This window comes from Plecotus auritus (genome assembly GCF_963455305.1).
Source record: "Plecotus auritus genome assembly, chromosome: X".
In the NCBI taxonomy this organism is placed as follows: Eukaryota; Metazoa; Chordata; class Mammalia; order Chiroptera; family Vespertilionidae; genus Plecotus; species Plecotus auritus.
Genome location: NC_137784.1, coordinates 113,332,109 through 113,344,751, shown reverse-complemented (window position 1 = coordinate 113,344,751; position 12,643 = coordinate 113,332,109). Strand labels below are relative to the sequence as shown.

At 44.4% G+C, this 12,643-nt stretch overlaps 1 protein-coding gene across 5 annotated transcripts in view; it reads right to left on the bottom strand.

The window, feature by feature from the left end:
- Positions 1-12,643, bottom strand: part of PHF6 (PHD finger protein 6) — a 201,643-nt gene that overhangs the window by 21,313 nt on the left and 167,687 nt on the right. The window lies entirely within an intron of this gene.

The window sequence follows — 12,643 nt, the reverse complement described above, 5'->3', positions numbered from 1 at the left end:
GGCAACTAAAAAAATATCTGCTGCATGCACCTATGACAAAGGATTAGTATCCTTATGATATAAGCTCTTAAAGACTGACTCCAACAGAAAAATGGATCAAACACATGACCAAATATCACAGAATATAAACATGCTTTTAGAAATTTTGACTACTCTAGAATCCAACAAGTATAAATTAAGTGACATATCATTTTCACCTTTCAAAGCAGCAGACTTAAAATAGTTGTAAAAAGCTACAATAAACCCAATAACAATGTGTTAAAAATTTATATATATAAAAGCCCAGCGACTGGAACAGTGGAACGACCAGAACAACCGGTGGCTATAAAGTGCACTTCGGCAGCCAACCAGCCTGATCTGAGCCCCGATCGCTGTGCCCCGCCAGCCGGCCCGGCCCCCAATCGGCCCCCAACACCTTGATCAGGGATGGGGCCAGCCAGACAATTGCCCACAAACCCTCCCCCCAGCCGGCCCCACCCGCGATTGGCCCATTAACCCTGATCAAGGACAGGGCCGGCCGGCCAACTGCCCACGGACCCTCCCCCCGCTGGCCCAGCCCAATGGACACCCATCAGGGTGGGCCAGCCGGCCCCCACCCATGCACGAATTCATGCACTGGGCCTCTAGTAAAAATATAAAGAAGCCCCACAATAATGTTCAGATAGACCATGTTTCTGGATGAACAGGATCAACAATAGAATGGTATCAGTTCTCACTAACCTAATTTAACAAAACTCCAATAAAATGAAACTTACAAGTTGATTCCATGGAAGAATAAAAGTGCAATACACAGGACTATCTTTTTAAAAAAAGATCAAAATATATATTTTCTTTATTTTAGAAAGAGGAAGGGAAAGAGAGAAACATCAATTGGCTGCCTCCTGCCAGCTCCACAACCTGGAATCGAACCCACAACCTGGATATGTGCCAAAACCAGGACTTGAACCTGCCTTCTATTGGTGTGTGGGATGACGCTCAAACCAACTGAGCCACACTGGCCAGGGCCAAAATACACTTTAAAGCAACAGTAGTTAAAACACTGGCACACGAATAGCAATCAGCAGAAGAAAAAGCAAGACCAAAAATTGACCCAAAGAAATTGCATTTGAACTAAAATCTACACTTAAACCTAATCTTTTCAAGCATTCTCTCCTTCCACTCTTATGGTCTTTTTAGATTCCCAGTAAGCTTCACCATATATATTGAAGTAAAAGAAACTTCATAATAATAATAAAAAAGAAAATAGACCCATGTACATATATGAGGATCCAGACTATGATAATGGCGTCATTTGAAATGAGTAGGGGAAGACATGTTGGCACAGTTGGCTCTACATTTAGAAAAAATTGAGATTTATTCCTCATACCATATGAAAATTAGCAATGGATTTAAAAATCTAATCATAAAACAAACTATAAATGTAACAGAAGACAATGAAGGAGAATATTTTTTATAATCTTAGAGTTGGGACACCTAGGAAGCCATAAAGAAAAAGATTGAGAGATCTCACTAAACTTGTGTGGCACAAGCACCATAAACCAAATGCAAAAACAAATAATAACCTGGGAAATCATTTGCATTTAGTGACAGAAGATTAATATCTACATAAAGAGCACTACAAATCAACTTTAAAAAGATAAGTTTCAAGAAAAATATGTGCAAAGGATAGGAACTGGCAATTCGCAGAAGAAATATAAATGACTAAAAAAAGGTAGCAGAAGCCAAACCTTACTAGTGATAAAAAAAAGGAAATTAAATGAGATAAGTGGGGAACTGGATACTCTCATACACTGTTGGTGGCAGCATAAACTGGGTACATATGACAATAGTTATTTCCAATGTTAAACACATACCAGTAGACCCCTTCACCTGGCAACCTCATTTCTAGGACTCTATCATATAGAATCACTTGTCTATCTATATAAAGAGGGAATATGCAAATTGACCATCACACTGCCACAAAGATGGTGGCGCCTACAGCGGAGGCGGGGTTTCCGTAACACAAGATGGCTGCGCCCACAGCAGAGGCCGAATTCCTATAACAAGCCTTAAGGAGCCATCAGCAGGGACCTGAGGCTGTGTGGTGCTGGGCCAGGGTAGAGGAACTGAGCCTGCGCCCCCCCCATGACTGGTGGGGCTTGACAGGGGACCTCAGGCCACACCCCCTACCTGGCATGGCTTGATGGGGGACCTCAGGCCGTGCCCCATGCCCCGGCATCAGGCCAGGGGACCTCACATGTTGGGGCTTGACAGGGGACCTCAAGGTGCACCCCTTGCCCCAGTGCTGGGCCGTGGGACCTGAGGCTGCTCCCTCTGCCTGGGGCTGGGGGACCTCAGGCCACGCCCCCCACCCCAGGCCGGGGGACCTGAGGCTGCACCATCCCACCCAGTGGGGCTTGACAGGGGACCTGAGGCTGCGCCCCCCGCCCGGCACTGGGCCAGGAGACCTGAGGCTGCATCCCCTGCCTGGTGGGGCTTGACAGGGGTGGGGCCGGCCGGGTCTGGATCTCACCCAATGGGCATGGGGCTGGCTGGGTCTGGCATGACTTTGAGGCACCACGGGTGGGTGGGGACTTGACTCTGGATCCCGCGGCACGCCACAGACTCTGACAGGAGGAAGATTTTCATATAAATTTTACTAATTTTCTTTCATCTCTGACACTTCTATTATAAGGAAAGGGCAAACAGCAATATTAAAATATTTCCTCTAATTAATCCCCTTTTAATGTGCATGAATTTCATGCACTGCGTCACTAGCATATATACCTAAGTACATATGTATAAGGGAGATCAGTTTTATATATACTGTGAAAAACAGACATAACTGATTTTTGTTAATAGAGAAATCCTAAAATAAATTGCACTTCTATTTATTTTAAGGGACATAACTTAAAAAGAATGAGTTCTATCTGTATGCACTGACATGAAAGGATGTCTGTGATATACCACAGAATGATAAAAGGAAGTTGCATAACATTATTATATATACTATGATGCCACTGTGTTAAGTATGTATGTGCATATATATATGTAAGATTGTACACATGTATAAAAGGGTCTGGGAAGATATACACCAAACTGTTATTACTAGAGAATGTGATTTCAGGGTGAAGAGAGTAGCTTCTTAAACTACTTCAATTTTAATAGTACTATTTTTATTTTACTTATTTTTAAATTTATTTTTTATTTATGAGAGTATTACAGATGTCCCCTAATTTCCATTCTCCACCCAGCTCCCATCCTACCCCAGGTCTTCACTGCAATGTTATCTGTGTCCTTTGGCTACGTATAGATGCATAATCATTCTTTGGTTAATCTAATTTTTTAAAATTTTATTGTTTAAAGTATTACAAATAGTAGTATATACATCTCCTTTTTTCCCCCAATGACCTTCCCCCAGCCTCCCCTAACTCCTAATACATGCCCTCATCCCATTCCCGCAGTGTCTTGTGTCCATTGGTTGTGCTTATACGCATGCATACAAGTCCTTCATTTTATCTTTCCCCCCATCCCCAACACTCCCCAGCCTTCCCGCTGTAAATTGACAGTCTGTTTGATGCTTCACTGCCTCTGTATCTATCTTTTTATTCATCAGGTTATAATGTTCTTTATTGTCCATAAATGAGTGAGATCATGTGGTATTTTTCTTTCATTGCCTGGCTTATTTCACTTAGTATAATGCTCTCCAGTTCCATCCATGCTATTGCAAATGGTAAGAATTCCTTCTTTTTCATAGCAGTGTAGTATTCCATTGTGTAGATGTACCACAGTTTTCTAATCCACTCATATGCTGATGGGCATTTAGGCTGTTTCCAAATCTTAGCTATTGTAAATTGTGCTGCTATGAACATAGGGGTGCATATATCCTTTCTGATTGGTGTTTCTACTTTCTTGGGATATATTCCTAGAAGAGGGATCACTGAGTCAAATGGGAGTTCCATTTTTAGTTTTTTGAGGAAACTCCATACTGTTCTCCACAGTGGCTGCACCAGTCTGCATTCCCACCAGCAGTGCAAGAGGGTTCCTTTTTCTCTGTATCCTTGCCAGCACTTGTCATTTGTCTATTTGTTGATGACAGCCATTCTGAGAGGTGTGAGATGGTACCACATTGTTGTTTTGATTTGCATCTCTCGGATAATTAGTGACTTTGAGCATGTTTTCATATGTCTCTTGGCCTTCTGTCTTCTTTTGAAAAGTATCTATTTAGGTCTGTTGCCCATTTTTTTATTGGATCGTTTATCTTCCTTTTGATAAGTTGTATGAGTTCCCTGTAAATGTTGGAGATTAAACCTTTATCGGTGATAACATTGGCAATATGTTCTCCCATACAGTGGGGTTTCTTGTTGTTTTATTGATGGTTTCTTTTGCTGTGAAAAAGCTTTTTATTTTGATGTAGTCCCATTTGTTTATTTTCTCTTTAGTTTCCATTGCCCTAGGAGCTGTATCTCTGAAGAAATTGCTTTGGCATATGTCTAAGGTTTTGCTGCCTGTGGATTCCTCTAGTATTTTTATGGTTTCCTGTCTTATGTTTAAGTCCTTTATCCATTTTGAGTTTATTTTTGTGTATGGTATAAGTTGGTGGTCTAGTTTCATTTTTTTGCATATATCTGTCCAATTTTCCCAACACCATTTATTGAAGCGACTGTCTTGACTCCATTATATGTTCATGCCTCCTTTGTTAAATATTAATTGAGCATAGTGGTTTGTGTCTATTTCTGGTTTCTCTATTGTATTCCATGGATCTATATGTCTGTTCTTGTGCCAGTACCAGGCTGTTTTGAGAACACTGGCTTTGTAATACAGCTTGAAATATGGTATTGAGATCCCATCTACTTTATTCTTCTTTCTCAGGATTGCTGCAGCTATTCGGGGTCTTTTTTTATTCCAGATGAATTTTTGGAGAGTTCATTCTAGGTCTGTGAAATATGCCGTTGGTATTTTAATGGGGAGTGCATTGAATCTATAGATTGCTTTGGGTAGTATGGACATTTTAACAATGTTGATTCTACCAATCCATGAACATGGTATGTTCTTCCATCTGGTTAATGTTATTTTTTAAAACAATGGGAAATTTACTACCTTTGTAATTAAAAGAATTTATAATATCCAATGTGGTGAAAGGAGGGGGGTAAAGTCATTCACTACTGATAGGAATATAATAATAGACAAACATGTAAATTGATCGTACCTTCGTGATACCCACAGTAAATCAGGAGTGAGTATGCAAATTAACCCGACAAAGATGGAGGGCCTGTGGGCAGCTTGCATGTGCGTAGGAGCTGAGCGGCCAGGGGCAGGGCGGGATGCTGGCATCGTCGCCCCGGCAATGAGGTCCGATGGTTTGCCTGCTATATCTGCCTGCCAGGGGCGCGCCTGCGCCGGCAGCTCCTACACGCGGTTCCAACCACTGAGGAGCAGTCAGACCCCAGGCCACTGTCTCTGCCGAGAACCAGAAGGCCGCTGCCCTGAGGCCTAAGTGAGAGCAAGGCTCTCCCTCCTGCTTTTCAGACCCACCAGGACACAGGAGCAGAGCCCGGCCTTCATGGTCTCTCTGGAAGCAGCCTCTCAGGGCAGGTGAGTGGGCTGGAGATCATGCCTTGGGCTCCGCGCCTTCCGGCTGGCGGGGAAGAGGCAGCTCAGCTCCTCCTCCTCTCCCCAATCCCCTCCCTTTCTAACCAGGGGCCTCACTGGGAACTTGACTTTCTTTGTTATACAAGGGAATTCTGGACAACGATTCTCCAACCTCTACGAACCCAGCCGCAGAACACGTCCACGTCCGGGGTGCCCCCGCTGTCCCAGGACCGGGCAGTGACTATGCACAAGCACACACCTTCTTTCCTGTAGAAGATGGACAGCTGCTCAGAGAACTCTGTGGAACAGCAGGGATCCGCTGAGCAGTTCCCAGGCATCCGGCGACCAGTTCGCCGGCGAAGAGGTTCCCGGAGAAGGGTGTCTCTCTGCCGCAGGTGCTCCCAGCCAACCCTTCTGACACCCCCAACGGCGAGGTTTCCCATGGAAACCACAATGCAGGACAAGACCTGCATTTCCTCACCATCGAGCTCTCTGAAAAACTAAGAAAGGGGCTTCCAAAGCTGTGACTTTGAGTGCTTCACGCAAACCCAGCCAGCATCCGGCACCTGCTATCACCCATGGGTCTTCCATGTTCCTTTCACCCAAACCTATGACAGCACACCTCCATTGCTGCGAGCTTAGGGACTATGATGGAAGAAGGCACCATGACTTCTCCGGGGACACAACAGTGGGGAGACTCAGGGTGCAGAGAACTGGCTGCATTCCCAATGCCCGGATCTGGTTACTGCGCGGGATCAAGGCTCCGATTCCCCAGGCCATGCCTTCCCCGTAAGCTACGCACAGCCCCAACGGGCACCACACTGCTTGGCAGCACGGAGCAGATTCATGAAACCCCCCAGCCCAGGAACGAGCCAGTCTCAGGCAGCTGGTCATGAACTGGCCACTGCAGGAATGGCCCTGCTGGCCATCCTGTACTCAATTGCCTGCTGAGGTCCTGACCCTACAGTTTGCGTTTGGTTCACTCCACTTCCTCCCCAGCCCCCCCTAGAGACCCAAACTTATATATATATACTAGTGGCCCGATGCACGAATGCAGATTTGTGCAAGAATGGGCCTGCGTTCCCCTGGCTGCTGGCAGCGCCTTCGCTCTGGCTGGAGCAGCCTTTCCGCTCAGGCTCACAGCCGTCTTTCCGCTGAGGCGCAGAGAGCTTTTCTGCCTTCCCACGCTGCCCAGAGGCCCAGAGCGGCTGGGGTGGTGTGGTACGCTGGCATCGTCATTATGACGATGACGCAACTGTTCTGCCCTGTCCCCAGCCGCTCTGTGTCTGCAAATTAACCCGCCATCTTTGTTGGGTTAATTTGCATACTCACTCCTGATTGGCTGGTGGGCGTTGTGAAGGTATGGTCAATTAGCATGCTACTCTTTATTAGGTAGATAATCATCTGAAGAATGATTCAAAAATTTCCAAATTTAACAAAATATAGTAAAAAATATAAACTCACAGATCAAAGAAGCTCAGTGAATAGCAAGCACAGGACATAAAGAAAGCTACATCAAGGAGAAGCCAAGAAGGCGGCATGGGTAAACACCTAAACTGCTGCCTCGCACAACCATTTCAAAACTACAACTAAAAGACAAAACATACATCATCCAGAAGCACAGGAAGGCTGGCTGAGTGGAAATTCTACAACAAGAAGGAAAGAGAAAAGCACACTGAGACTCAGAGGAGCTGCATAAGGCAGAGGTACAGAGCCGCGTGCGCACTGAGAGGGCTGGCAACTGAGTATGCGGCTAGCTTTCTCAACCGGGAGGGAGACAAAAGCTCCCGACTGCTCTGAACTCCAGTTCCGGGCGAGACTCTGGGGACCCAGGCTCATTCGGGGAGAAACTGGACTGTCTGACAGCGGGCGAAACTCCAGGGCAGCTTTCTCTCAGAGGTGCTTGCAGCGATTACCGCAGGACACTGAGACCTAGGGGCCTCTTAGGGCAGGGCAGATGGGAAGCCATTGATGTCTGCTCCACCCTGAGACTCTTTGCCCCTATGAGGCACAGGAGTGACCAATTTACCAGGAAACCAACTCTCCTCCTAGTATTATAAAATCCTATCAGTCCCTTTACCAATTCATTTCTCCTTCCTAATCAGTATTTTGCTCATCTTCTACCTTCCTGGTTTAAGCTATATTTCCCTCTCCATCCTAAATTCTCACATCAGTTAAGAGTATGAAGTAGAAAGAACCCCTGGACAGAAAGTCTGAAAACTGCCACTTACTGGGTCTTAACTTGGTAAAATTACTTAACATTCTCAGGGCAAAGCCTTGCTGTATATCAAATGGCAATAATTATTAACACCTTCCTGAAAAGGCTGCTTTAAGACAATGTTTGTGAAAAAATGCTTTGTAAACTATAAAATTCTATTCAACTGTTAATTATTACTCTTGGTATATCTCAAGTAGATTGTAAACTCTTTGTCCACAGGGACTACTTTTCTAAATTCCCCAATGTGCCCACACCTAGCAGGCACTCAGTAAATGTTTGTTGGATTTTTTTAAGAGAAAAAAAATGCCAAACATTAAGGGTGGGGTAAGGATCACCACCTCTGCTTTGAATCTTTAGGGTTCCTACAAAAGGAAGACTGAGGTCACTTGCCCTGTCTTCTCCAGTGGAAATGTGATGTGCATTTGCTCTGCATTCTCTATGTCACAAATAAACTCTGAATTCTACTTTTTCAGTAAAGATATCAGATAATCCATACACCCTCCTGGGACTCATTCTGTCAGAAGCGGAATGGTTTACATGTTTAGATCTAAAAGATGCCTTTTTCTGCCTTCAGCTGGCACCCTCCAGTCAGCCCCTGTTTGCCCTTGAGTGGGAAAACCCAACCACAGGGGCTAAGGAACAGTTCACCTGGACCAGACTGCCACAAGGGTTCAAGAACTCCCCAACTCTTTTTAGTGGAGCACTAGCAGCAGATTTGTCCAAATTTCCAGGACAGGACATGGGGTGCGTTCTACTCCAATATATAGACGACCTCCTACTGGCTGGCTCCATGCGAACTCAGTGTTGGGAAGGAACACGAACCCTTCTAAGACTCTTAACTGAAACAGGTTACCGGGTGTCCAAAACAAAGGCTCAAATCTGTCAGAGGGAAGTCAAATACCTAGGTTTCCAAATTACCCAAGGGAAATGAAGACTAGGGACTGAAAGAAAACAGGCAGTATGAGCCATACCAGTTCCCAGGACCCAGTGACAGATTCGGGAATTCCTCGGGGCAGCAGGGTTCTGTTGAATTTGGATCACAGGATTCTCAAATCTAGCTAAGCCCCTCTATGAAGCCTTAAAAGGAGACGAAAAGGCACCCATTAACTGGAGTCCTGAACAGGAAAAGCCTTCCCCACCATAAAAACAAAGCTCACCATAAAAACAAAGCTCATCGAGGTGCCGGCCCTAGGGCTCCCAGATCTGACATGGGACTTTAACCTTTTTAATTCACGAGAACAATGGGGTATCCCTAGGAGTTCTGACTCAGGAGTTGGGACCCTGGCAGAGGCCAGTAGTCTACCTCTCCAAACAGATTGACCTGGTTGCCTCCAGGTAAGTTCATGCTGTTGGAGGACTCCTCTATGAGCTAACTGTTCTGGAACACAGACCCTATGATCTGGGAATATCCACTAACCTTCCTTCGTCCTTTTACCCCCTTCTCATTGGGCCCATTCTTCTTCTTGAGGGGTATATTTCAGAGGTTCAGGTAATTCAGGAACCAGCATGATCCGAGATGGAGCCTTAGCAGCTAGCCTTACCTCTGTGTCTGCGGGATGGTTCCCTTCTGACACTGAATCTTTTCCTTTTTGGTGTCCTCTACAATGGATGACTGCTACTTTCTTGGGTTCCCAGACTGCTTCTAGTAACTTCAAGATCTCCTTCTGATTTTTGATTCCTTTTCCTATAGCCATCAGGAGCCCCCTTTCCTTGTATATGGCCCCATGGATACGCAGGGTAGCGAAGGCATAGTGTGAGTCAGTGTAGATGTTGGTGCACTTATCCTTATTGAGATTTAAGACTCTGACTAGGGCCCAAAGTTCTGCCCTCTGTGCTGACCATCTTTCAGGCAGGGCCTGTGCCTCTATTATCTCAAAGTTTGATACCACTGCATACCCGGCTCGTCTTTTTCCTTCATCTAGGAAGCTACTGCCATCCGTGAACAATACTAAGTCCGGATTCTGTAGAGGCCTATCTGTTAGATCTGGCTGGTTGGAGTAAACCTCCTTTAGGACTTCTAGACAATCATGCTCAGGGGTTCCCTCTGCGATGGGTAGGAAAGTGGCAGGATTAAGAGTTCTTACTGTCTCTAATCTTATTCATGGATTTTCACATAGGAGCCCTTGGTATTGAGTCATCTGAGCATGAGTCAGCCAATGTTGCCCCTTAGCTTCCATTAGGGTGACAACAGCATGAGGCACTTTAACGTTTAAGTTCTGTCCCAGAGTGAATTTGTCTGCCTCTTTGACTAATAAGGCCGTGGCTGCAAGGGTCCTGAATAATTATTGTTTTTGTGTGTTTTTTCTAACAGTTTTATTCTTTCTTCATACAAGTGTCACCGGAACCCCAGACTGGTACTGGGAGGAGAACTTCTCTGCCCTTGCTACTCTGATGACCCCTTGGGGAAGATGGTGAAGACTCGGGATACTGAACCCCCTTTTTCGTTGCCCAACCCCTTCAGCAGTAACTAGCTAGAGCGGTCGTCAACCTTATTCCCAATTTCTGAGTTTTTTTGTAATCCCCAATGCTAAGAATAGCTTGTGTAACAGGAGCGGGGAATGAAAAGGAAAATGGGGGGGGGGGCCTTGCAACCTAGTTCAGTATCTCCTTAAAACTGTAGTCTTACTTCCCCACTCTGATTTGGGTGGAGCTGCAGAGCCTAACCCCAGGGCCCTGCCAAGACTGACTTGGGCAGAGCTGCGGGGACCCTCAGGGGCCTGCCACAGGAGGAAATATATAGGTCAGAGCCTCTCAGGAGTTCAGTTCAGGCTTTGGATCCGGAATTCCCCTGGACTAGCAGATCTGTGAAATAAAGGTTAAACTTTCCTCCCTCAGAGTGCTGGCTGATCGTTCTCCCATGCATTCTGCCACAACAAATCCTCACCTGAGGATATTTTTCCATTGATTTTTAGACGTAGTGGAAGGGAGGGGGAGAGACACAGAGAGAGAAACATCCATGTGAGAGAGATACATCGATTGGTTGCCTCTTGTGGGAGCCCTGACTGGGAGCAGGGATTGAGCCTGCAACTGAAGTACGTGCCCTTGACCAGAATCAAACCCGAGACTCTTAAGTCTGCAGGCCAATGCTCTATCCACTGAGTGAAGCTGGCTAGGGCTGTAATACTTTTAAATTGTAAAATTATGCTTCAAGTTCTACAAGTTGAGTATCAACACAATGTGTACAAAAGTACACAAAACTCAAAATTCGAATCAATTATATCACAAATTTGAATTGTAGTAATCCTGCCAGTTACATTAAAAGAAAATTCATCTTGAAAAGTATGTATTTAGATAGTTCTCATTAATATGTTTCTCAAAGCAAAAAGTGGTCAAAATTATTCAACTTGACATAGTCTGCAGTGACTTTTCTCCACCACTAGATGGTATTATCAGCTTCAGAAATCTAAAGAATAAAAGGGGAGATGTCTAAATCATTGATGCCATCCTTAAATTTCCTGCCTCAATATGCTCATATACTTGTATTCATCAGGTCTTAAGTCTCAATCCTTGGCTTGCCATATATGGTCACTACAATCTTAAAGAGAATCAAATAAATACACTGTTAAAATCTGAAGTAGAAGGTGGGAAAGCTTACTCTTAACTTTTCACAAAAGGTTTTCAATTCAATTATAGAATTAAGTAAGAAAGAAAACTGAAGAAAAACACTATAAAGGTTGCCCTCGCCAGTTTGGTTCAGTGGATAGAACATCAGCCTGTGGACTGAAGGGTCCTGGATTCAATTCCAATCAAGGGCACGTGCCCAGGTTGCAGGCTCGATCCCCAGTAGGGGAAGGCAGCCAATCAATGATTCTCTCTCATCATTGATGTTTCTCTCTCTTTCTCTCCCTTATCTCTGAAATCAATAAAAATATATTTAAAACAAAACAAAACACTATAAAGGTTTATCAGTTGCACTTTAGCACTTCAAAAACAGTTTACTATTACTTTTCTAATCTGTTTATCTTAAAAACAAGTTTTTGCTAACAACTGTATTTTTAACCAGCACTTTTATTTTTTTAAAATATTTTTATTGATTTCAGAGAAGGGAGAGGGAGAAGGAGAGAGAAACATCAGTGATGAGAGAATCATTGACCAGCTGCCTCCTGCACGCCCCCTACTGGAGATAGAGCCTGCAACCCAGGCATGTGCCCTTGACCAGAATCGAACCCGGGACCCTTCAGTCCACAGGCCAATGCTCTATCCACAGAGACAAACTGGTGAGGGCTAACCAGCACTTTTAAAGTATTTGGACTAATCTGGAGTCCAGAGTAGAAGCAATACTAGTTTATATTATAAAATCAAGTTCTAAGAGATCAAAAAGGACCACAAATTTTAATATCCTAACACTGATAATTAGGTAATTCTTTTCTTTAAAAAATATATTTTTACTGATTTCGGAGAGCAAGGGGGAGGGAGGGAGAGAGATAGAAACATCAATGATGAGAGAGGATTATTTGTCAGCTGCCTCCTGCTTGCCTCACACAGGGGATCAATCCTGCAACCCAGGCATATTCCCTGACCAGGAATCCAACCCGTGACCTCTTGGTTCATAGGTCCTATGCTCAACCACTGAGCCCTGCCAGCTGGGCTAGGTAATTCTTTATAAAAGAAACAACTTCCTAAAACAACAGGCTCAAACCATTCTAATTCTAAGCAACACATTCTAGGAAGCTTAAAACAAACTTTAAAGATCATTAATGGAAGGATAGAACAATATCAGATGAAATCTAAGCCTTTTTATATTACACGTAAAAGTGTCAAAACCACCTGTTTGAAAAAGTTTAAAACAAGTGAGGATTCAATTTGAGAACTTTCCCATACCTTTTAAAAACCAAGTACAACTTGGCTAACTTT